At 37.1% G+C, this 26270-nt stretch overlaps 1 protein-coding gene across 10 annotated transcripts in view; it reads left to right on the top strand.

The window, feature by feature from the left end:
• Nucleotides 1-26270, top strand: part of LOC105493253 (solute carrier family 7 member 11) — a 788950-nt gene that overhangs the window by 342803 nt on the left and 419877 nt on the right. For 9 of the 10 annotated variants that reach the window (XM_071093030.1, XM_071093026.1, XM_071093035.1 and 6 more), the window contains one exon: nt 6163-6222. The gene's annotated coding sequence lies outside the window, so the exon portion shown is untranslated. Of the gene's footprint in view, nt 1-6162; nt 6223-7785; nt 7844-26270 lie in introns of those variants that run through there. The other variant, XM_071093033.1, reaches the window with a different exon arrangement.

Raw genomic sequence — 26270 nt, forward strand, 5'->3', positions numbered from 1 at the left:
AGTTAGAGAATTTTTGAGAAACTGTTGGAAACCGAAATGCCTACTTAAGGATTGTCTACAAAAGTGAGCCCATTCCTGATATCTCCTTTTCAATACTCACAGTGAAAAGGGATCTTCCTGTCTATTAATGTCCAGGAAAACTCAGATACTGGGAGGATAAATTAAATGCTGGACTATTCTTCTAAGGAGGGGAGGGACACATTTCATTTAGTTTTGATGAATTTGCAGCAGATAAAAGAAAACAGTGGTATTTTTTCAATACACTGATGTAGTAAGTACTTAATGAATGACTTTCCTATATTAGTAAAGAAATTAGAATCTTTAAAATTGACCATAGAACAGAATGTTCTGGTGGAAGAAATAACTGGACTATAGGATTCTCACCTTTTCTCCATGAATTCATCTATTTTTGGGAGTATGTTGCTCCTGACCGCTGTGCTGGTCACTCTAACTGGCTTTAGGGCTGTAGTGTGGGAGGCAGATACTGTTGCTCCTTAATGCTCTAGACCAAAATTGAGTTCAAATTCTTTTTCTTTGTCTCCATGGCACAACTAGACAAGGTTATACTGCTTAAATAAGATTTGAGTGATGCCAGGGAAAAAATTCTTTAACTCATCATTTAACAAACATTTATGGGGTGCTTCTTTATGCCAGGCATTGAGTTAGGATTAGAAGTTTATTGGTGAGCGAAATAGCCACAGCTTTTGCCTTTGTGGTACTACTCCAGTGCTCATCAATGTGGGATGATACAGATTAAATAATCTCAATTACAACACATGACTTGACCACTGTCCTATGTTCTATTATACATATCATTCTTAGCTCCTGGCCTTCTTCCAGATGGTGGAAGCTGCCCTAACTATCCATGACTAGAGAGACATCTGCTCCCTTCAAATTCCAAGACTGGCTGGGCACAGTGGCTCACGCCTGTAATCCCAGCAGTGTGGGAGGCTGAGGCGGGTGGATCATTTGAGGTCAGGAGTTCAAGACCAGCCTGAACAACATGGTGAAACCCCATCTCTACTAAAAATACAAAAATTAGCTGGGCATGGTGGCAGGCACCTGTAATCCCAGCTACTTGGGAGGCTGAGGCAGAAGAATTGCTTGAACCCAGGAGGTGGAGGTTGCAGTGAGCCAAGATCATGTCACTGCACTCCAGCCTGGGTGACAAGAGCGAAACTCCATCTCAACAAAACAACAACAACAACAATGACAACAACAACAAACAATAAATACATAAAATTCCAGGACCAAGAGTGGAGGCGTCAGGATTGATTTTTCCCCAGTCTCCATGAGTCAGCCTCACCAGCCCTTATTTCCCTTTGAAGACATTTTTCTTACCTAGGGAGACTCCTAACCACAGGTATCTGGCATCCTTTTGGTCCATTTTCAAAGGATAAACATAGTAGAATGCAACATAACAGTCCTAGATGCATGACACAGACATGGGATTGTGGTGGAGTGTCACTTAGCAATTAATTATATTCAGGCATACCTTGAAGACAGTGTGGGTTTGGTTACAGACCAAACACAATAAAGTGATTATAACCATAAAGCAAGGCACAGAAATTTTTTTGTTTCCCAATGCATATAAAACTTATGTTTACACTATTCTGTACTCTATTAAGTGTGCAATAGCGTTATATCTAAAAAATATACATAGCTTAATTTAAAAATATTTTGTTGCTAAAAAATGCTAAGAATCCTTTGAGCCTTCAGGGAGTCATAATCTTTCACCTGGTGGAGGGTTTGGCCTTGATGTTGATGGCTGCTTCCTGCTCAGGTTGTGTGTTGTTGAGGACTAGGGTGGCTGTGGCAATTTCTTAAAATAAGGCAACAATAAAGTTTGCAACATCAATGAACTTTTCCTTTTATGAAAGATTTCTCTGTAGCATGCAGTGATGTCTGATAGCATGATACAGTGTTACTTCTTTCAAAATTGAAATCAGTCCTCTCAAACCCTGCCACTGCTTTATCAACTAAGTTTATGTAATATTCTAAATCCTTTGTTGTTATTTCAACAATGTTCAAAGCATCTTCATCAGGAAGAGATTCCACCTCAAGAAACTACTTTCTTTGCTCGTTCATAAGAAGAAATTCTTCCTTCATTAAAGTTTTATCATAAGGTTGCAGCAATCCAGTCACATCTTTAGACTTCACTTCTAATTCTAGTTATTTTGCTATTCCCGCCACATCTACAGTTATTTCCTTCACTGAAGTATTGAAATCCTCAAATTATCCACGAGGGTTGGAATCAACTTCTTTTAAACTCTTATTAACATTGATAATTTGACCTCCTCCTATGAATCTGAATATTTCTAATGACATCTAGAATGGTGAATACTTTCCAGAAGGTTTTCAATTTGCTTTGCTCAGATCCATTGGAAGAATCACTACCCATGGCAGCTATAGTCTTACAAAATGTACTTCTTAAATAATAAGACTTGAAAGTTGAAATTACTCCTTGATCCGTGCACTGCAGAATACATGATGTGTTAACAGGCATGACAATAACATTAACCTCCTTCTACAGCTACATCAGAGCTCTTGGGTGACAAGGTGCACTGTCAATGAGTAGAAATGTTTTGAAAGCAATCTTTTTTTTTTTTTTCCCTGAGCAGTAGTTCTCAACAGTAGGCTTAAAATATTTAGTAAGCTATGTGGTAAACAGATATGCTGTAATCAAGACTTTGTTGTTTTCTTTATAGAGCTGAGGCAGAGTCAATTTTGCATAATTCTTAAGAGCCCCAAGATTTTCAAAATGGTAAATGAGCATTGGCTTCAACTTTAAATCAGCAGCTTCATTAGTTCCTAACAAGACAGTCAGCCTGGTCTTTGAGGCCAGGCATTGACATCTTGCTAGCTATGAAAGTCCTAGATGATATCTTCTTCCAATAGAAGGCTGTTTTGTCTACATCGAAAACATGTTGTTTAGTGTAGCCACCTTCATCAATTATCTTAGCTAAATTTTCGGGATAGCTTGTTACAGCTTCTACATCAGCACTTGCTGCTTTATCTTGCAATTTCACATTATAAAGATAGCTTCTTCCTTAGGCCTTATGAGGCAGCCTCTACAGGCTTCACATTTTCCTTCTGCACCTTCTTTTTTTTTTTTTTTTTTTTTTTTTTTTGAGGCAGAGTCTCACTTTGTTGCCCAGGCTGGAATGCAGTGGCGTCATCTCAGCTCACTGCAATCTCTGCCTCCTGGGTTCAAGAGATTCTCCCACCTCAGCCTCCCAGGTAGTTAGGATTACAGGCTCCCGTTGCCACACTCAGCTAATTTTGTATTTTTAGTAGAGATGGGGTTTCACCATATTGGCCAGCCTGGTCTTGAACACCTGACCTCAGGTGATCCACCTGCCTCGGCCTCCCAAAATTCTGGGATTACAGGCATGAGCCACCATGCCCAGCCATCCTTGTGCATCTTCCTCACCTCTATCAGCCTTCACAGAACTGAGGAGAGTTAGGGTCTTGCTTTAAACTAGACTTTGGCTTACAAGAATGTTGTGGCTTCTATCCAGATCACTTAAATATTCTCCCTATCAACAATAAAAACTATTTTGTTTTCTTATTCATGTGTTCACTGGAGTAGCACTTTCAATTTTCTTTAAGAACTCTTCTTTTGCATTCACAACTTGTCTTACCGTTTGGTGCTAGAGGCCTAGCTTTCAGCCTATCATGGCTTTCAACATGTCTTCCTCTTAAGTTTAGTCATTTCTAGCTTTTGATTTAAAATGAGAGACACAGGACTCTTCCTTCCACTTGACCTCTTAGTTATCATTGCAGGGTTACTAATAGGACTAATTTCAATATTGTTGTGTCTCAGGAAATAAGGAGGCCCAAAGAGAGGAAGAGAAATGGACGAATCCTGGTTTAGTCTGTGGAGCAGTCAGCACACACACAACATTTATCAAATAAATTTGCTGTCTAATATGGGCATGGTTTGTGTCACCCCAAAATAATTACAATAGCAGCTTCAAATATCACTGATCACAGATCACCAAAACAGTTATAAGAGTAATGAAAAAATTTGAAATATTGCAAAATTACTAAAATGTGACACAGAGACACGACGTGAGTACATGCTGTTGGAAAAATGGCGCTGATGGATTTGCTTGATGCAGAGTTGCTACATTCCTTTAATTTATGAAAAATGCATTATCTGTGAAGTGCAATAAAGTGATGTATAATGCAATGAGGTATGCCTATACTTGAAATTTCCTGATTTTAGGGAGAAAAGAGCTGACATGATATTGCAGAAAAACACTCTAGTTGAGCAGGTCTGGAATCTATTATCTCTGAATATTACTTTTAATAAGCCCACTGTATATAATAATAAATTAAATTTGAATTGTACTTTTAAGAACTCTTTGATGTTGGCATAATTTCCCAGAATTACTGAGCATTAACTTCCATTGGGTAGAAGAATATTTTTCAGTGATCTAAAAATTAGCTTGCCATTCATTTTGCATTCAATAAATACTACATATATATTTTATATCAGATACTGTGCTAGGTATTGAGGATATAGAAAATGACTTAGGGAACTATTTATAAGAACCATGTAATATATAAGGAATTTAGTAAAGAATTATATAATGTATATGTGGATAAATGCATGGGTACATGTAGGTATGTATGTAATGTGTGTAATATGTACAACTGTATCAGTCAAAATTCATTTGGAAATGCAGAGCCACTATGCATATTGTGGAATAAATAAATTATAAAAATTAGTGCTTCACACAGCTGTGAGAGGGACTGGGGAAGTGAAGTGAAGATCTCAACGTGAAAGTCAGAAAATCAGGAAAGCATCCTTAGTCTGTCTGAGGCCCTGGCATGGGTGGACAAATCAGAGCTTCCATGTCCAGCTCTCACAACAGGGGAGCGCATGGAGAGGCCTCTGTGGGTCCATGGCTTAGCATCTTGTTGTGGGCCTGGGGCACTATGGATTAGCTTTGCCATTAGTCAGGAAGGAGAGCTAGATACAGGACAGAAGGGAGTGGGGGCCAGTTGGGACCCTCCAGGGCGCCTTTACCTCCATCCATAAACAAATTTAACCATGTCTACAGTTTTACTTCTGCATTCCAATTTTTTTGTACAAGTTCCTTTATTTTTTTGGCTAACTCCAACACCTAACCTGGAGTCACATAGAGATGATATTTTGGATTGTATAGTTTCTGTCTTTAATTAACTTGACATTCACAATACAGCAAAAAAATTATATAAGGAAACACACACACACACACACACACACACACACACAAATTAGCCTGTTATTATCTATTATAAAACTTTTCTGAAATGGCTTCATAAATAGGTTTACACATATACTGTGATTTCCAAGTTGTTATTTCTCTTTTCAGTAATAACTTATTTTAAAGTAATGCTAAATAGGATTTTTTAGAGCAACCAAAAACTTTAATAGTTTTTGTCTCCCTTGGGTGCATCCTATTCGGCAGAAAATCTTCCTCATCACAAGCGTTTAAAATAGCATGGGAAACCCTGTGACAGATACCGTACAATTTCCTCCAGGACATCCAGAATGTGTGGATGTCCACAGACATTCCATCAGCTAGAAACTCTTATACATCACAAGTTCTTGTTGTCTTGTTAGGTGTTCAGTGATTGTTGAGGAAAATCCATTTAGAGAACCTACTCATACAACTCTTTTTAACTTTAATGCCCTGCAGAGAACTGGGAACAAATGTTGGTGTTCTCAGATGACAAAAGTTTCGTTCTGCAAGGACTACAGAATCTGAGGCAAAAGAAATCATCTAGGATTTTCCTTAATGATTGCTGTAGATTCATGACTACAAAATCCTCAGAATTCTTGGGTAAAGAATTCTGAAATTAACACATAACTATAACAATAGAAATTTCAGATTTCCTTATTCAAAATTTCTTTTCTTGTATTGAAAGGAGAAGGTCACCTCATATCCTCAAAAGCTTATTCCAATGCTCCTTTTGGACTGTTTGATGAGAAAAATCTCTAAGTGATGCAGGGGTATAAACCTGGGGGAAGAGAGACTTGACTTTCTATTCACAGCTTTTCTTATTTGTAGACTTGGTCTATTAACCATTGTAGACTTGTTTTCTTTTCTTTCTCATTTCTTTTCTTTACTTTCTTTCTTTCTTTCTTTTTTCTTTTTTTTTTGCCAGATGGGCACCTTAAAAGATTTTCATGAGGACTAAATAAGTACTTCAAGTACTGAACTAATTGTAAGTACTCAATAAATGTTAATTTCTTTATGCTATTCACCACAAAGTTATTTTATCATGATCATAATAGACTTTTCTCTCCTAAAACTAGCACTGAGAACCTCTAGTGGGCATTGATTTTCTTCGTAAATAAAGACAGACTCTTCCTGTTGAGGTAATAATGGATCTGCCACAGGCTGATCGCTGGCCTTCCCTTCTACTTTTTGTATCAGATTGAGAGGGGACCATGGCTCAATAGAATCTTTCTGTCCAATTATGTTTTGGAAGATGTTTGACATTTTAGTGGTATGATTGAAATATTATTTTGCTCAACAGCAGGAAGAAAGAGAATAATCAACAACTGATTGACTTGGTTTCTCACCTGGCATGTTTATGCTGTTTTGTTTGCTCTAGATAACAACATCTTGATCTTCTCTTAGTCTCAAAACCCACGAAGATGTTTCTTGCCTGAAAATCTCATATTCTTGTTAAAAACAAGGGAACCTAGGAAAAAATACTTGAGTCCTATAGTACCTCAAATAAAATATTTTCCTTATGTTTATGCAGATGAATAACAGTCTCTAGCTAGGATATTTCATTGCCAGATTATTCCTCACAATTCCAGGGGGAGATCAGATGTGAGCCAAGGTTTAGATTTAAGTTGTTTCTCTAGAAATTATTTAAACAAGACGTAACATAATGTACCACTGAGGCCATCATTTACTTCATTGTTATGTACTTGTTGTAAAAGAGTTAAATAGCTTCTTGGTATAGCTTATGAGTTAGGAGAAGTTGTCTCTATAGATAACCATTAAATTTTATATGAATTGATATATAAAATTATATTGTAAGCACAAATCACACACATTAGCATATCAAATGTATCTATTTTAACTTTTACTAGGACTAGAATTTTCTAGGAGTTCCTTAATTGAGAAGACAATCTATATTGAACTGATTTGAACAGTGGTTTGGATAAAAGACCTTTGGACAGGAGTCAGAAGACCTGGGCGTGCCACGTCACCTTTCTGGGCCACAGTAGCCTTTTCTGTAAAATGCGAGGGGCTCTTCTGATGAACTCTCAGATCTTTTATGGTTTTGTAGTCATAGCCATCTCCCTACGCACAAGTGACTAGAAGATCTTCTTGTTGATTAGGTTTCATCAAATTAGAAATGCAATTATTCCTTCCTTTAAAAAGTGTATTTTCTCCCTTCATATTGTTTAATTTTACTTTACAAAATCTATGTAAAATTTTTGTCTGGGCTTTTTTCTCCTTCATAATAATGGTTCACTTATTAGCCCTTGTGATAGGTACTAGGGCAAAAATAAAATATCACAAAATAAATGGAGTTGGAAGGGACCGTGACAGATCATCTGGCCCAGCCATCTGCAATTGCAGCATGTTTTAGTGTTCACTTGCTCTATAAATAACCAGGAGTGTCCAGCCAAGTCCATATTACTTTACCATGGCCAAAAGTGCTGGTCAAACTTATGAACTTTTCCCTTTATTTATCCTTGGAACTCTTTTGCTTTACTTGGCTGGGGTTTCTGGAAAACCATCTGATTCTAGCCTGGAGTCTGAAACAAATGGCTGTAGGAAATTGAGTTCTATAGGCAAGGTAACATCCAGATAATTTTCAGGTAAGCCTTCTCCATTTCTACTTCTACCTCTATCTTGAGGGTAGGTCTATCCTTCTGTCTGACCTCTTGTTTCATCTCCATTTCTGTGGGGTATAAAGAAATAATGCGTACAAAGAGCTTAGCACAGTGCTAGGCATGGAGCAGGACACAGGAAGGACAACCCGAAACTTCTGGGATGTGAATTCCCTGTGTCTTGCTTACTGCTATTTTCTATATAATCTGAATAGTGCCTGGCACACAGTAGGTGTTTGGTAAATACTTAGTGAACTTACGCACTCATGTATTCTTTTCTGTCTCTCTGTCCTTCCCTCCCCCATCTCTCTCTGTCCTTCTCTCTGTGTCTTTCTTCCACCAGAGGAAACCCAAACTATAAGGGAATAAGGAGGATGATGCAGGGGCCCTTCAGTCACTGCTCCTTTACCAGAAGAATGAAAGATTTTGGTGGGTGTGGTGACTGGACAGGATGAAGAAGCTTTTGGGATAAATATTTCTCTAGCAATCTATATATTTATTTGTGAACAAGAGTTCCTAGAGAAATACGGCTTACAATTAGGAGATGTACCTAATGTAAATGACGAGTTAATGGGTGCAGCACACCAACATGGCACATGTATACATATGTAACAAACCTGCACGTTGTGCACATGTACCCTAGATCTTAAAGTATAACAATAAAAATAAAAAAAGAAAAAAGAAACATATCCAAAGATGTGCAGTTTCAAAAAAAAAAGAAAGAAATAAAAAAATAAAGAAATACAGCTTACATAAGCTACGTTACCTGAACTACAAATTCCACCTTGAAATATTTCAGAGAAGAATGGCTGAGGGGCTGTGGTGAGAAGCAGCTGGGGTTTAGCAGTTAACTCTTATTTTTAAGCTCCCCCAAAGGGACCCAGTCCCCTGGGGTGCATGTGGTTCCCTGCAGAAGAGGCCCATGTACTCCTTTGATGCATGACAACACTAATCCTTGCAACCTGTTCTCCTGCTCAGTCCATGTCCCCAGAGCAGTTTCTAATGCTCAGTAAGGCACAGGGCTGTTCAGGCAGTGTTGTTTTCTTGGGCATTTCTCCTTCAGATTGCAGGAGAATAAACCATAAAACCTTTTATATTGTAGATGCTTCCTACGTCTCCAGCTTTCTTTCTCTCCACTCTTGCAACCAACACCCAAGCCATATTAAACTTCCTACTCTCCCCCAATTCCCCATCCCTCTCTCACATTTCTGAGCCTTTGTGCACACCTCTTTTACTTTCTAGAATGCCCCTCCACGTCCCTTCCTTGGCAGGTGGAAAAGTGACCCCCCCCCCCCCTCAAAATAGCCATGTCCTAATTCCTGAACAAGCGATGTTACATTCTATGGAAAAAAAGTTAAGAATCTTTTGACATAGGATTAAGTTAAACATCTTGATATGGAGAGATTATGCTGGATTATCTGGGGATGCTAAGTGTAATCCTCAGTGTCCTTTAATGAGGGAGGCAGAGGGAGACTTGACCTACACAGAGGAGAGGGCAATGTGAAGGTGGAGGCAAAGACTGGAGTGACATGACCAAGGAATGCCAGCAACCCCCAGAAGCAGAAAGAGGCAAGGAAGAGATATCCTGAAAACCGCCAGAGGGAACACAACCCTGACATCTTGGGGCCTGATGATGCTGATTTCAGACTTTGCCCTTCACAACCTGGAGAATTCTCTCCAGAATTCTCTCTAGTTCCTGTTGCTTTTATTGATCAAGCCTGTGGTAATTTGTTGCAGCAATCTAAGAAATGACCCTCCTTTTATATTAGGCCAGCACCTGCTTAATCATGGTATCTCAGATCAGATGTCACTTCCTCCGGCAAGTTCTCCCATGTCCCCCTTGGGTCCCAGTTTCATGGACTCCTTATACGTTCCCACAGTAGCCTATACTCACTTTTATTGGGGAGCCTGTTACATTTTCCTATAAAAGTCTCTTCTTTATTTTACTTCTAGGTCTTGGCAACAGGAGGACATGGCCTGTGGCTTCCAATTCTTCCTCCACGTTGCCTTAGGGACCGGCATGCAGCAGGTTCTTCATAAACGTGCAGTTACACATGGCTTACAGTGTTTTGTTAGCCACCAGCAATCCCAATTGGAAAACAATGTTACCATATTATATTTTCCTTTCAACTTCTGAGTGGGGAAATAAATCACACACGTTGTTTTCAAGACATCTGGGCAAGTTTGCACTGCATCCTGCTGGAGGGTAGAGACTGCTGAAGCCTCCAGTTCTCAGCTAAGGCAGCTACGGTCTCATATGCTTGCTTGTTGGTCTCCAGCACAGGTCTTTTCCATATGCCTTCACAGTCCTCATTGATAAGAACTCTTGTTCCCAATCTCCTTCTTGCTGATCTCTCAGGATTGAGATGTGTGAAGTCTATTCCTAATCGCTACTCTCATTCAAAGGTCTCAGCCCAGGTTATTGGTTAACTCTATGTTTTCCTGCCTCTTGTCACTCTTGTCAGCATCATCACTGATGATCCAAGATGTGGAATTTTATGCCATTGCATATGATTTGTGTGGGCGGAAGAGTCCTAGGATGAAGTCAATGTTTTGTGAAGATTAACATCATGGTGGTGTTAAGTCCATATGTCAGGGAGAGTAATTCGGTGTCTGAATTCTAGGTTGTGGCAGGAATCTGGCCGTCAGGCAGTGAGGAGCTGGACCAGAGTGATGGTGCTGGGATGCAGTGGGAAGGGATTAATTAAAAAGATATTGTATTAGCAAGTGCATTTTCAGCCCATGTCAGTCTGAATTTTCTACTTAAGCATAAATGATAATTGATGTTGGGTTTGCAACTGCTTGGAATTTTAGAATGTTAGGCCCTCACCCTGCCTGCCCACCTCACCTTTTTGTTCTTCCTGAGAGCCCTGTCTTATGTCCGTTTGGTGATATATTTCTCACCAGCCCTTCTGCTCCAGGCTCCTTGTCAAGCAGCCCCAGCAAAGCCTCTGTCTATTACCTTCTGAAGCTCCAGTCAACTCTTACAGCCTGGAACAAAGGTTTCATTGTTCTGGCCTGCTTTGTCTTTCATTCCATCATTCCTAATTAGGTTAGGAAGTTCACTTAACTCCCCATACAGAGTTGAGACCAAACCATGTATTTTATTAGGACTTTATTGAAAGTTCAGGGAAAACAGGGAAAAATACCATGGAACTTAATTTACCACCAGCTATGAGATTTGACTATTCTTTCACATCTCACAGTCCCAATTTGACCTCTGGCCTGAACCCCCCAGCTTGACATCCCCCCAGTCTGCAAGTTGCTTTGGAGCCTAAGCCCAATTACCATGCAGCTCAGAGAGGGGGAGGAATTTCTTAGACTATTTTCTGGTTCAAGATGCTGGCAATGGGAATGTCCTCTCCCTTCAGAGAAAACCACACAAGGTCTTGTAGGATAGTGCCCAGCAGGCCCACATCTGTGCATTCTGGCTTAATTGCCTTTTGAAAAATCACAGCATGAGAACCTGTGGAGGAGAGCCACATCTTTCCTCCAATGTGAATTGAAATTTTTTTCTGGCAATTTTTTCAATGTCAGATCTCCACTTACTAAAATAAAAGGCAGTGAAACAAAACAAAGTGCAAACAAATAAACAACCCCAAAACTCCAGTACAATAACAAGGAATAATTTGTAATGCAGTGCATTGCCTCAATCAGACAGAACCTGACCTAATGTCTTGTCTCTCACACACCTCCCTTTCTTCTCTCCTCTCCAGACAAGGCTGGCTCATAGGCAGAGTGCTACTGCATTTCTGAACAGCACGCTCAATTGCCTAAAACACCTTTTCTAAAGCATGAAGGAGGCTGACGGTGATGTCAACGTTTTCCACAAGATCAAGGAATCAATCCTTTACATTGTGTAATTAAAGGATTCATTCTGTTGATTTCCCCCAAACAAATTATGTGTTCCACAGATGAATTTCTGCTTCAACCTCTCGGGAGGCTTAATAAAAGGCCTTGAAGCTTTGAAATGACAGGTTTTCTGACTTCTACTCATTAAGGCTTCAAAAACCTTGGTTTCCAGTCCTCAGTGATAAAATAAACCCCTTCCTTTACATAATTCTGGTAGAACATGTGGCTGTCTGATGTCACCGTGAAAGAGGAAGAAATGTTAATGTTTTCAAATATGGGTGATAGAATAGTGTGTATTATTGATAGGTATGCAGTGCTAAGAATTCTGGGAGAATGATTTTAGGCAGTGAGATAAAAACTTCATTAATCAATAACTTTTTTATTGTTGTTTGTTTGGCGAACTCCAATTCCCAGATGTATAACTTGGATGGATCTTTGGCTTTGATTGTATCCAAATCTTGCAGCAAACATGAATAGCCATCCAATGTTTTCCTGTCATCAGAAAACAATAAAGCAGGCTTTCATTTTAGGATATGGAGGTGAGACATTTGTTCAATTTTGGTGGTTCAGGGTTCCCCCAAACATAGGAGTCATTCTGTAACACTGGTTTTTCAAAAACAGACTTCTTATTTGAAATAGCTTTCAGAACATACAGTTTTCAGAGTAGTTCAGATTAGACAAGTTAGCTGATGATTTTAGTATAACTTTAAAAACTATGCTAACATTTCCATTAATGCAAGGGAAAGACATCTGTTACAAATCATTATCTTTATTGTCCAGTGTTTTTCTAGAATTAGATAATATGAAGCAAGGTCTAACCAATAACACCCTATTCCATTTTCATCATTATGCTTAATTATATTACTGTTTTATCTGCAAATACACAGAATCTAATCCATTAATTATAATTTTATTTTAATTACTAAAGTGTTGCATTTTTGAAACTACCCTAGAGGATTATTTTGTTTTCTCAGGTAATAAGCAAATATCCATTTTCCTACTATTATTAAAAAGATTTGCTTTTTCTTATCAGTTTTTAAAAAATAGTAATAGTGATAATTATTCTTGATATTTAGGTAGTATATTGCACAAGGTTTGGTTTTTGTTTGCTAATAAAATGCTTTTCTTTCCCTTAGTTTTTTTTTTTTTTAATTCTAGACATTTCTTTCACTTAGAGGTAAATACTTAGCACATTATTAGTACCATTTAATGTTTCTGAAACGCATTCCTTAATGTCTTTCTTAATCTTTAAATAAGCTTCTCTTTCAATTTCAATACACTGGAAATAAGTCCCATTAGCTTATAAATGACTTATTTATTGACACCTATTTTCTTGTAGGATTAAAAAAAATAATTATATTGGCATATGCTTGATAAACTTCTTAGTAAACCACTTCAATGTTCTTATCCCCTTGTCTTCAATTTAAGGTAATGAGAATAAATCAGTTTGGTGTAGGTACACTAAAATGTAACTTTTCCCCATGGGTCTCAATGACCTTCATGCATCTGCTACCTAAAATGTAATACTAATTTCTCATTGTTTCAGAAAAACTGGGGAAATGACTGTTATTTATAGTCTTTTAAGGTATTCCTTATTTTTCAACATTTTCTTTCAAACTCATTTGAATTTGTGAGATCTTCAGCAGTTCTTTAAGACACCATTTTATGGATTAACAATAAGAATATTAGGAGAAAATGTTTGCAAGACCGCATATCCAATAAAGGACTTGTATCTAGATTAGAATATATGAAAAATGAAGACTCAAGAGTAAAGAAACAAACAATCTACTTAGAAAATGAGTAAAAGACATGAAGACACATTTCACCAAAAAGGACCTATGAAAGGCAAATAAACATGAAAAGTTGTTCAACATCATTAGCCATTAGGAAAATGCAAATTAAAATCACAATGAGATATTACCACTCACCTATAAGGTCAGGTAAAATTAAAAATAGTGACAATGTCAAATGTTGTGGAGAATGGCAGAGCGGAGAAACTAGATCAGTCTTCCATTACTGGTGGGAATGTATATCGGTACAGCCACTCTGAAAATTGTCTGGCAATTTTTTATAAAACTAAATATGCATTTTGTGTATGCCCCAAAGACTGTACTTTTGGCATTTATCCCAGAGAAATAAAAACTTATGCTCATGCAAAAATCTGCATGTGAATGTTCACAGCAGCATTATTTGCAATAGTCAAAAATTGAAAACAACCCAAATGCTCCCCAGTGGGTAAATGGTTAAACAAACTCTGGTGCATTCATCCAGTGGAATGGTACTCAACAATGGAAAGGAGCAAACGACTGAGACCTGCATAAACTTGAATAGACTTGAAGAACATCATGCTTAGTGAAAAAAGGGCCAATATTGAAAAATTACACCCTGTATAATTGCATTTACATAACATTCTTGAAATGATAAAACTATAGAGATGGGGAACAGTGGCTACTAGGGAACAGGGGTGGGGTTGGGTGAAAATAAAGTAGTATAAGTATTTTTTGGTGATGGAGCAGTTCTGTTTCCTGATGGTGGTTGTGATGAAGTTTTACATGGGAACAAACTGCATAGAACTACCTACCTACACACAAGCGCGCGCACTCACACATACACGCACACGCATGAAAATGCTAATGAAAACTGAGTAAGGTTCATTGAGTATATACAGTCAATTATTATCGCAAACTTTCTTTCTACTACCAATGAATTTTTTTCCATATAAATGGAAATTCTCATTGATAGAATAATATGTATCGGAGGTTTTAAAAAAATATAATCTAATCTTAGAGCATTACCTATATCCTTTTATAGTAAGTAGTCACCAGGCTACCATCTCCTGATGCCCCTTACCCACTACGAGTATATCTGATAGAAATTTAGTTAGAAAGGACTTAAAGTTCTTCTAGACCAAACTCTCCAGTTAATGTTTAGTGATTTGTCTGATATCTGAGAGGCCAACCAGAGCCTATGTCTATTGTGTCTAAGTCCAGCATCACTTCCATTACCCACACAGTCTTGCAAACAGCACAATGCAAGTGGATGAGTACACAAAGCCCAATAATTCTATATTCTCCTCTGAAAGTTATGTGATTTAGACAGCTGACAGTGGGGAAAGAGTTAGGCTGGAGTAAGCCTAAAGGTTTTCCATCATCCTTGGAGTCTTCTCTGAATCTCTACTGGTCCTGGCAATTCAGGGAAACCTCTGGGGGAGAAGGAGTTCTAAGGCATTTTGTGGCCCATGAAAGGAACCGAGAAGAGACTGGCTGATGCCCCTCTGCTCTTTCTGTTGGTACTCTTTGGATTATTGCTGTCCTAAAAGTGAGTGAGGAGTAGAGAAAGGAAATTAATGATGCACCTAAGGATGTCCTTAGGTCAGTAGGCAGAGAAAGAACATGCAGTACTGGCAGAAATGCCCCACAGATTGGCTCTTCCCTCTATTTAGTGAAGGCAGTGTGAGTTACTAAATGTTTAACAACTGGCTTCTTGAAAAAAAAATACACTCGCATATACATTTATTATATGTATTATAGTGTATAAATGTATAAAATGTATTATATACATTTTACTGATAGCCAGTTGATTCTTACAGAATGCTTTCATTGATTGTTGACGGAACTCTTGTGTTTGTAGCTGAACTATGGTTGCAACTGATGAACAAGCATAGTTCTAACAGGAATGTTGGTTGCCGTTTTTATGCACTTTAATGACTAAGATCAAAGTGAAACAATGCAGATGTGTGTTGGAACTTTACTCATTTGTCAATGATACAATGATTTTGCTAAATCAGATGAAGGTTTTGAATACTGGAATATTTCCTCAACTCTGTGTATTCACAGTGTATTATAACAGACACAGCTATATATCTTTAAATTTAATCTATAACATTAACATTTTTTCTTTCACTTTCTTAAGTCTAGACAAGCAACCAAACAATAAATCAAGCTCTTATTTTTAGCATTTTTCCAATTTCTGTGGTGTAAATACTCTAATCGTGGCTGATTTCAAAATACTAGTTTTATGTAACTGAATGCACAGTTGGGAAGAGATGCATAGTAGTGTGCTGTTATACAGTATTTACACCACACAGAAATAATAGGTATAAATAACCTCAAGAACATCAATATGGTAAAATGCAATAAACTAATCAGTATTGAGTATTTACTATTTTTATTTTTAATATAAATTAATTGAAAACATGTATAATTTAATTTTTAATAATGACTGTGTTTAACAACTGGCTCAAAGAATTCTTGGAAATTTAATGTTTGGCTTTGAGCCAGTATAAGTCAGCTCCAGTACTCCACTGGCATATGGCAACTCTATTTTTCCCACTGTTCACAACAAAAAACTTGGAGTCATCCTTCACTCCTTTTCTTGTGTGCATATTCCACATGCAGTCTACCAGCAAATCCTGTTGACTTAGTGCCTTGCTTCCTGCTTTATAGAGAAAGTAAAATAAGTTAGAAGAAAACTTCTACACATTTCCACCACCACATTAATTCACTACCGGTATCTATGCCACATACTCTGCTGTCCTACCTGTTACAACAGAATCATAGATAAACAATTTATGTGTCTATCTAAAGTCAATTCCTTCACTTGGGGAATACATTGCATCCCCTCTCAATTACTCAAGGGCATTGCTCCAGCAATTCTTCCCAATTCCTACATCATCAATTTTTTATTTCCTGATGCATTATTCCACCCAACACATAAACATGCTGCTGTTTCTACCATTGTAAACATTCATTCTCTTGATCTCACTCCCTTACCAGCTTCTACCCCATTTCTTTCCTCCACTTTGGAGAAATACTTCTTGAAAGAGTTGTCTACATTCACTGTTTTCAATTCCATTCCTCCCATTATTTTGTGACTCTACTTTCTACTTCACCGCTTGCTGTATCTCAGTCTCCTTTGATGGTTGGTCTTCTTCCCAGTTCTTTAATGTTAGAGTGCCCCAGGGCTCAGTGCTTGGCCCTTTCTTCTGTGGACACTCAGTCCCTTGATCTTCTCAGTCTCAGCACTTTAAATCTCATCTACATTTCCATGATTCCATATTTATATTTCCAGCACAGACCTCTACTCTGATCTCTAGATGAAACACTAACCCACATCCTCTTGGATGTCTAATAGACAATTCCCATGTCCAAAGCTGAACTCTCATCTTCCTCTCTGGACCTACTTATTCATTTTCATCCTTCCAGCTTCTCATCAACTTCATTCTTTCAGTTTCTCAGGCTGAGACTTTAGGGCCATTCTCAACTCCTCTATCTCACCTCCACATTCAGTCCTGTAGGAAATTCTGTTGGTTCTACCTGCAATATATGTCAAATGTCTGACCACTTTTTACCACCTCTTCTGCTATCAACTTGATCAGAACTACCATCACTTTTCATCTGGATTATTGCATAGTTTTCAAACTGATTGGATCCTTGCCCTCCTATAGTTGATTCTCTATACACCCATAATCCTTTTAAACATAATCAGATGGGACTCCTCTGCTCAAATCTCTTCAATAGTTCCTCATTTCATTTAGTAAATGTCAAAGTGCTTCAATGGCTACAAGACCTTATGGTATCTGCCTATCCTCCTTTGTTCCTCTTTATCTCCTACTTTCTCCCTTGCTTATGCTACTCTTGGAACATAGTGAGGATACTCCTACAATAGAGTCTTTTGTTAGCTGTTCTTAGGGAGTCTCATTTCCCAGGTATTCTCTTCATCAACTCTGTTATCTTAATTAAGTGTCTTCAGACAACTCACCTTCTCAAGGAGGCCTATCCTGACTACTCCATTTAATCATGTAAGTTGAGGTCTACACCTTTCTTGAAGTCTCTTTACCAGATTCTACTTTTCTTCATAGCACTAATCACCTTCGAATATACTAATTAATTGGCTTATTATTATGTTTATTTTCCATTATCTGCTTCACAGTGTAAATCCCATGAGAACATAATTTTTCTGTTTTGTTCCTTGATGGACTGTCAGATCCTATTTCCAGGAGTGAATGACCAGCAAATATTTGCTGCATACAGGACTGCATAATGTGCTACATAGTTTGTGGGTCCAGTGCAAAGTGAAAATTCAGGTCTCCTTGTTCAAAACTTTTCAAGAATTTCAAGATGACCACAGCAGAGCATTTATTCACACATGGGGCCCCTCTAAGCACAGGGCCCTGGGCTCCTGCACAGGTCGCATGCCCATGAAGCCAGCCCTGGATGGATGGCCAGGTGACTTTACTTTCAAAACACAGCAGAATCTGACCACTCTTCATCATGTCTACTACTACAAATTTGGTACCAGCTGTTATCATTTATTACCTAGATATTGCAGTAGCTTCCTAACTGGCCTCTTTGTGTCCATACTTGCTTATACTGGAGGGCTTCTCATTCACATAGACTCTAATACAAACATTTCCCCTAAAGTTGTACAGTGTGGCAGCCCTGAGACTGGCTTACAGTATCTGACCCTTTTTATGCTTTCAAACCATATTTCCTACTCCCACCCGCTTCTCCCACTCTGCTTTTAATTACATTTGACCTTAGTTTCCCTTACCTAGAGCACTCATCTCCCAAGACTTTCACCTTCAACAAGTCTTTGCTCTACTTTACTTTCTTAGTGAAGGCTTCCTTGACTATGTATATAAAATAGCAATCTATCCTACCCTTAATCATTTATTCTACTTCCTTGCTTTATTTCCTCTGTGTCATTTATCACTCTGATACATGATGTATTTTATTTATCAATTTCATTTCTCCATGAGGGAAGAGCCCTTTTTCTGTCTTTTCTACTGCTCTATCCTGAGCATCCATAAAAGTGTCTAACACATAGTGGGCACACAACACATGCTAGTTGAAAAGGTGAATAAATTAAAAAATGAACACACAGAACAGAAATCTCCTAATGGAGCACAATTGCTGAAGGAGATAGATGATGGCATGAACTAAAAATTATTAGAGCATGAGGAAAATTTAGTTACTGAGTAAAGAGACGCATTTGATCAAAGGAAAACAAACCAACCGTGATTTCTCAGTCTAAAATTTGGTAGATAATTTGAAAGAGAAATTGGTGAGGCCAGAATTTGTGGCCTGGAAGAACTAATCTTAACAGCAGAGTAAAACCAAAGGGAATTGGGAATCATGAGGGAAAATATAATGGATTTGGTTGTCACATTTGTGTTTTCCAACAAGCAATTTATAGGGCCCCGGAAGGAGGAAAACCCAAAAAACAACAGATAGAAGAGAGACAAATAATAGATTAACATTTCTCTCATCTGAAAAAAGATGGAATCTACAGATTAAAGGAGCTCACAAAGTTAAATGTGAAACTGATACTCCATATCCTGGGAACATTCCTGAACTCCAAGAGTAAAGATAATATTTTATAATCTTACAGGCTAAAAGAACAGGTTACCTCTAAGATAAGAAAGAATCACACTATCATCAGACTTCTCATCTACAAACTAGAAGTGAAAAAATATGAGACTCCTGAGGAAAGGGCTGGAATTCATCTTCCAGGCTGAAAGAAATCTATTTATATATGTGGAAGGATTTAAAAAATGTGTTATTCACTTGTCCTGCCTGACAAAAGGACTAGAGGAAGAACACTATCCAGACAACAAATAAATCAGAAAAAAACTTTAATATTGGGGAAAATGAAGAGGCAAATGAAGAGGTAGTCAATGAAACTTGCCGCATATATAGTTAAATTTAATATGATAGAATACTTGAAAATGTGATAGAAATACAAACCAAAATTATCGAAATGGAAAAGTCATGTTGCAATGGAAACAGTGGTAGTCTAGAATTACATTACTAAATTGTCTAAGCAAAGCCTAGGGATTTGTAGGGTATGGTGAGAGGTGTGAAATAATCATTCTAAAGATTTCATCTGGTTGGATGAGCACAGAAATCAAAGTATTTGAAAGGAATAATCTAATTGGGTTAGGGTGGCAAGCAATTGGGATATAGAATGTCTCATTGGTGAAGATAATTGGCATATTATGAATTTCAGGAAGGAAAGTTTCCATTGGTAGAAGTGAAGAGCACAGTAGAACATCCAAATAAAAAGAAAAAAATAAATAAATGCCATCCTCTTAAACCAACCTAAAATCTGAGAAAGAAAAAGGAAACAATAAAATTGATAATTATCAAACATGGAAAATATAAAACCTAGTAAATTAAATGTGAAAAGGCTGAATTCTTTCAAAACACAAAGATTGTTGTATTAGGTTAAAAAACAAAATTCAGCAATATATTGGTTACAAGAAACACTTAAAGCAGAGTAATAGAAAAAATGTGTAAAAATATGTTAGATACAAGGAAATACAAACAGAATGCAATAGCAGCAATATTAATATAAGGCCATAATTAATCCAATTAAAGTTAAAAACACTAAACAAGATAAAAATATTAGCAGGATAAATAATGATATGATGCAATTATGGGAGGCAAAATTTATGAGTACATTAAAAACCTGTATGCACTAAACATCAGGACATTTAAATAAATAAAGCAAAAGCTTTCAGAAATACACGGAAGACCTGATAAATGTGCAATTATAATAGGACATTTCCATATACATTATCTAAATGGGTATCATTTCATGACAAAATCTGTTTGCAGTTAAAGCTATAGTCAGAGGAAAACATATAACACTGAATACCGTCATTATTAAAAACAAAGAAGAACTCGATATACAAATTTAGAAATTAGAAAAAAGATAAATAAAATTAGTCAGAAGATATTGAGAAGAAACATAAAGGTAGAAACTGAAATTAATGAAGGAGAAACAACAACAAACAAAATGAAAAACAATAGATCCAAGTGCTCATCTTCTGGAAAGACTAATAAAATAGACAAAATTCTCCATGAGCCTGATGAAGAGTAAAAGAAAAAATCCAGCCTGGCTAACACAGTGAAACCCCGTCTCTACTAAAAAATGCAAAAAATTGGCCGGGCGTGGCGACGGGCGCCTGTAGTCCCAGCTACTTGGGAGGCTGAGGCAGGAGAATGGCGTGAACCCGGGAGGCGGAGCTTGCAGTGAGCCAAGAGCACACCACTGCACTCCAGCCTGGGCGACTGAATGAGACTCTGTCTCAAAAAAACACAAAACACAAAACACAAAAAACAAAACACAAAACATAAAATGGATATAACACAGATGTGAAAGGGCCTTAAAATTATAAAATAATACATAGTGATGCTTTTTGATAATAAATTTGAAAATCTAGACAGGATGCATGATTTTGATCAAAGGTATGATATGCCAATGAATAGAAACTTTGAATAGATGCATTACCATAGAAGGGATTGGAAGGGCAATTAAAGATCTGCCATTAAAATAGGTACCCAAGTCCAGATGGTTTCACAGCTGAGTTTTATCCAACCTTTAAAGATGATTCCAATGTTATTTAAACTATTGCAGACCTCAGAAATAGACGGAAAGTTCTCCAATTAATTTTATGTAAACAACTTAACCTTAATGGCAAAACTTGATCAATATAATACAAAAATACAACCCCCAAAGTGATAACACTTACGAATATGGATGCTAAAATTCTAGATTACATAGGCAAACTCAGTTTAGCAGTATATCAAAGTAACATACCTTCTTACTAATTAGGCTGTATGCCATAATAAAAATACAGTTGAATATCAGGAAATCTGCTAACACAATCACATTGTAGACTACAAACTCTACTAGATGTTTAGTTACATGAAAGTAAGAATTTTGCATGCCTTTTTCTTCACTGTTGTATCCCCAGTGCACAGCACTTGTCATGATAGTGTCTGCTTAGTAGGTACTTTTTGAATGAATGGGTCATGTTAATTAAATCAGTGAGAAAAACTATATGATTATATCCATTGGCTGCTGTAAATGGCTATAAATGTTTAAGACCAGCCCTCAAAAAATAAAATCCCTGATTTATTGCATTTGCTGATATTCATGGTGTAAATATTTTCACCATGACCATTTAAAAACAGTTCAACCATTTGGCCAATGTGATGATTCTGAATGAGTTGGGAACAGGGTGAGATGGTTCCGGCACACCACTGACATACAGACAGATGCTGAAATGGCATTTGATGAATTAGCAACTGTATTAATTAAGGTTCTCTAGAGATAGTTCTCTATCCTACAGAACTAATAGGATAGATATCTATATAAAGGGGAGTTTATTAAGTATTAACTCACACAATCACAGGGTTCCACAATAGACCACCTGCAAGCTGAGGAGCAAGGAGAGCCAGTCTAGGCCCCAAAACTGAAGAACTTGGAGTCCGATGTTTGAGGGCAAGAAGTATCCAGCACGAGAGAAAGATGTAGGCTGGGAGGCTAGGTCAGTCTAGTAGCCTTTTCATGTTTTCCTGCCTGCTTTTATATCCTGGCCACACTGGCAACTAATTAGATGGCGCCCACCCAGATTAAGGGTGGGTCTGCCTTTTCAAGCCCACTGACTCAAATGTTAATCTCCTTTTCCAATACCCTCACGCACACACCCAGGATCAATACTTGCATCCTTCAATCTAATCAAGTTGACACTCAGTATTAATCATCCAAGCACCCGTTCCTAAATAACTAATGGAGGGTTATTACTTAAATATGATAAATTATATTTGCTAAAAGCCAGTTAAATAAACACAACTTTAAATATGGACCCACTGAAACCATTTCAGTTAAAATCAAGAACTAAATAGGAGTTGTTGCTATCAGCAATATTCAACAGTGTTTTATAGAGGCACAAAACAACTAGAGATGAAAATGGCAAAAGTAGTCTATATTTTGCTGGAAGCCCTAGCCAGAGCAATTGGACAAGAGAAAGAAATAAAGGCATCCCAATTGAAAAAAATAAATAAATCAAATTATTATTGTTCACAGAAGATATAATATCATATTTAGAAAAATCTGGAAGACCCTACTACTGAAAAGCTGTTGCAATTAATAAACCAATTCAGTAAAGTTTTAGGATACAAAATCAATATACAGTAGCAATTATATATATGCCAACAGCAAACAATCCTTAAAAAAAAATAAGGCAATCCCATTTACAATAATTACAAAAAATCTAAGATACCTAAGAAAAAATTTAACCTAGGAGGTAAAAGACCTCTACAAGGAAAGCTAAAACACTCTGATAAAAGAAATTGAAAGGATGCGCATCAAAAAATGGAAAGATATCCCAAACTTCTGGATTGGAAGAATTAATATTGTTAAAATGTCAAAACTGTTCAAAGCAACCTTTATAGTCAATGCAATTCCTATCAAAATATAAATGACATTCCTCACAGAACTAAAAAAAAAATCCTAAAATTTGTATGGAGCACAAAAGAACCCAAATAGCCAAAGCAACTCTAAACAAAATGAGCAAAGCTAAAGGCATCATACTACCCAACTTCAAAATATACTACAAAGCCATAGTAACCAAAACAGCATGGTACTGGCATAAAAACAGACATATAGACTAATAGAACAGAATAGTGATCACAAAAATAAATTCATGTATTTACAGGCAACAACTTTTGACAACTATGTCAAGAACATATATTAGGGAAAGGACAGTCTCTTCAATAAATGGTGCTGGGAAAACTAGATAACCATATGCAAAAGAACGAAGACATGTCCTTATCTCTCACCATATACAAAAATAAAATCAAAATGGATTAAAGACTTAAACCTTAGACATGAAACTAGGCAACTACTGGAATAAAACATTGGGGGATGGACACAGTGGCTCATGCCTGTAATTCCAACACTTAGGGAGGCTGAGGTGGGCAGATCACTTAAGGCTGGTTTGAGACCAGCCTGGCCAACATGGTGAAACCCTGTCTCTACTAAAAATACAAAAATTAGCCAGGTGTGGTGGCACACACCTGTAATCCCAGCTACTTGGAAGTCTGAGGCATGAGAATCGCTTGAACCTGGTAGGTGGAGCTTGCAGTGAGCTGAGATTTCACCACTGCACTCCAGCCTGGGTGACAGAATGAGACCCTGTCTCAAAAAAACAAAAACCAAAAAAAAAAAAAAAAAGAAAAGAAAAGAAAAGAAAAGGATAAAACATTGGGGAGGTGCTTCAGAACTTAGTCTGGGGTAAGATATTTTGGGTAAGACCTCAAGAACACAAGCAACAACAACAACAAAAATAGACAAATGCGATCACAGCAAGCTAAAAACCTTCTGCCCTGCAAAGAAAATAATCAACAAAGTGAAGAGACAACATGCAGAATGGAAGAAATTATTTGCAAGCTACCCATTTGATAAGAGATTAATAACCAGAATACATAAGGAACTCAACTCAGCAAAATAAAAATAAAAAAAAATAATTCAATTTAAAAATAGAAAAAAGACCTGAATAGACATCATGCAAAAGAAGAAATACAAATAGTCAACAGGTATAATATATGAAAAAAAAAAAAAAAAGCTCAGCATCACTAATTAACAGGGAAATGTAAATCAAAACCACAATGAGATATCATCTCACCCCAGTTAGAATGGCTTTCATAAAAAAGAGAAAATAACATGCTGATGAAGATACAGAGAAAAGGGAATCCTCATACACTGTTAGTGGCAATGTAAATTAATATAGCCACTAAAGAAAATAGTATGACATTCCTCAAAAAACTAAAAATAGAACTACCACATGATTCAGCAATCCTACTACTGGGTATATATCTGAAAGGAAATTAGAATCGCCTCTCAGCCTTTTGGCTAGGATCTAGTGTAAGAAAGGAAATGAGCATGCCAAAGAATTATCTGCACTCCCGTTTTTATTGCAGCACTATTCACAGTAACTAATATATGGAATCAACCTAAGTATTCACCAACAGGTGAATGGATAAAGAAAATATGGTACATATACACAAGATAATATTATCCCACCATAAAAAAGAATAAAATCCTGTCATTTTCAGCAACATGGATGGAACTGGAGGTAATTTTGTTAGGTTAAATAAGCCAGGCACAGAAAGACAAATGTTGCAGATTCTCACTCATGCATGGTACATAAAAATGTGGATCTTATGAAGGTAGAGAGTGGATTTGACATACCAGAGGGAAGAGTAGAAGGAAGAGAGGAAAGAAGAGAGGCTGGTTAATGGGTACAAAAATATTTAGACAGAATGATAATATCTAGTGTCTGACAGCACAGTAGGATGACTATAGTTAACAATATTTGTTATATAGTTCAAAGTTGCTGAAGAAGAAAAATTTGTTCCCAACATAAAGAGTGAATGTTTGGGGTGATGGATGTCCCACTTGCCCTGGTTTGATCATTACACATTGTATGCATGTGTAAAAATACCATGTATACCCCCAAATATGTACAACCATTATGTATCAATTTTTGAGAATAAGAATATGTCTTTGTAAATGTAAATATGGTATTACATCATCTGTGAACAGTAATAATTTGATTTTTTTTCATTTGCAATGCCTTCATTTCTTTCTCTTGCCCAATTGCTCTGGCTAGGGCTTCCGGTAAAATACTGAATAAAAATGGTAAAAGTGAGCATTCTTGTGTTGTTTCAGATCCCAGAGGAAAGATTTTTAATTTTTCCCTATTCTGTTAGCTGTGAATTTTTTAATCTATGTCCTTTATTGTTTTGAGGGATGTTCCTTTTATACCCAGTTTATTAAGAGTTTTTTTTTCCATAATCAGGAGTTTAATTTTTTTGACTGCTTTTTTACCATCTATTGAAATAATTATATGGTTTTTGTCTTTGATTCTGTTAGTGTGATATATAATTTTTATTGATTGTGTAAGCATGCTTGCATGCCTGGAATTAATCTCACTTAATCATGATTACTGCTTTTTTAAATGTATTGCTGTATTCCGTTTGCTGATATTTTGTTGAAGATTTTTGAATCTATGTTTGTAATGGATATTGGCCTGTAGCTTTTCTTGCATGTGTGTTCTTGTCTGGTTTTGGTATCAGGGTAACGCTGCCCTCATTCTGAATGAGTTTGGAAGTATTCCTTCCATATTAGTCTGTTCTCATGCTGCTGACAGAGACATACTGGAGACTGGGGTAATTTAAAAAGGAAAGAGGTATAATCGACTCACAGTTCTGTATGGTTGGGGAGGCCTCAGGAAACTTATAATCACAGCAGAAGGGGAAGCAAATACAACAGAAGGGGAAGATAGCGCTTCCTGCTCTCTTCACATGAAAGCAGGAAGGAGAAGTGTTGAGCAAAAGGGGGAAAAACCCTTATGAAATAATCAGATCTTGTGAGAACTTACTCACTATCACAAGAACAGCAGCATGGGATAACTTCTCCCATGATTCAGTTATTTCCCACTGGATGCCCCCTAAGACATGTGTGGATTATGGGAACTACAATTCAAGATGAAATCTGGGTGGGGACACAACCAAACCATATCACCTTCCTCTTCAAATTTTTGGGGTAGTTTGAGTAGAATTGGTATTAGTTCTTCTTTAGATGTTTAGTAAAATTCAGCAATGAAGTTCTTGGGTCCTAAGCTTTTCTTGGATGGGATGCTTTTTTTTTTATTACTGCTTACATCTTGTTACTTCTTATTGGTCTGTTCAGATTTTCTATTTCTTCA

The sequence above is a fragment of the Macaca nemestrina genome, chromosome 3 (assembly GCF_043159975.1).
Source record: "Macaca nemestrina isolate mMacNem1 chromosome 3, mMacNem.hap1, whole genome shotgun sequence".
Taxonomy (NCBI): domain Eukaryota; kingdom Metazoa; phylum Chordata; class Mammalia; order Primates; family Cercopithecidae; genus Macaca; species Macaca nemestrina.